We start from the raw sequence: 1,095 nt of genomic DNA on the forward strand, positions 1-1,095 counted from the left end.
GACAATAGGTTTGATTGTAGTACCGACTCTGCTTTGCATTAACGATCAAAGACAAATCGGTTTTGATCCTACGAATAAAAACAGCATTGAAAGAGACTTTCAAACATTGTTGTTGTTGTGTTTTGTTTTGTTTCTCGACAGCGGCCGGGGAGAAGGCCCTGCATGAGCTGGAGTCCCTTGAAAAGAGAGTGAAGGCAAACCACCAGCTGGTCAATGGTAAGTCGACGAACACATCGTCTTGTCAATCTGGAGTCACAGAGCGGCTTGCTTGGTCTTTCAGCTTGGCAGTACTCAACCTCTTTCACACGTCACATTACTTGTCTAATTCATGGTATCAATTGCTATATTTTCTTGTGAGCCTAAATATCAGATCTGGTCAAAGTTTGTGAACGAGGAAGCATGCTTTATCAATGTGATATGTTGACGTTATTTTGTTACTCTATAATACAGATCCTGGGTTTCGTGAGCAGGCTAAAAAGGCTCTAGGTCTGGTCAAAAAAAGAGCCAGCAACATGGATGCTTCACAGAGAAAGAAAGGTTCGTCCTGCACAATCATATTTGTAGACAATGAGTCAGGTCTTACTCGGGGCCTTCAGTAGGTCTTTCTCCTTTCAAGAACAAGACACCATAACTTGTGACGCACCTGGGCCAAATATGATAATTCTTAAAATCAAATCTAACCCCTTAAATTGTCGCTTATCCGCGTCTTGGGCTTCATTTTCCACCGTATCTGACACTCCTTCCGCGACTTTTTGCTTTACATAGACAGATAGTTGGACAAACGCGCTTTTAGCTAAGGGCACAACCGATACGTGCTGTCTACGTGCCATAACGTGTGCAGTCTTTTGGGAACCGTAAGTGGTCCCGTACGAACTCGGAGGGAATCCGAAGGAGTTTGGAGCACGCAGACACGCCGTAAAACTTTACGTGCAGGCAAAACTTTGTGTGCCATCGGGCTGCGGATTCGCCTCCACCGCGTACGTGCCAATACGGGCGACGCGCCTGCCCTGTACAGCCTGAACGTTTACAGAAATACTTGGCGGACGTGGCCTCCCAAAAAAACGTACGGACAAATTGCACGTACGGCGGGTTGTG

At 46.0% G+C, this 1,095-nt stretch overlaps 1 long non-coding RNA gene across 1 annotated transcript in view; it reads left to right on the forward strand.

Annotated features, from left to right (window-relative positions):
• Positions 1 to 106: 106 nt before the first annotated feature.
• LOC118407768 overlaps positions 107 to 1,095 on the forward strand; it is a 5,911-nt gene continuing 4,922 nt past the window's right edge. The window contains exons 1-2 of the long non-coding RNA XR_004830183.1: positions 107 to 216; positions 451 to 537. This is a non-coding gene — a long non-coding RNA (uncharacterized LOC118407768). The remainder of the gene's footprint in view (positions 217 to 450; positions 538 to 1,095) is intronic.

Source organism: Branchiostoma floridae, unplaced genomic scaffold (assembly GCF_000003815.2).
Source record: "Branchiostoma floridae strain S238N-H82 unplaced genomic scaffold, Bfl_VNyyK Sc7u5tJ_1457, whole genome shotgun sequence".
Classification (NCBI taxonomy): domain Eukaryota; kingdom Metazoa; phylum Chordata; class Leptocardii; order Amphioxiformes; family Branchiostomatidae; genus Branchiostoma; species Branchiostoma floridae.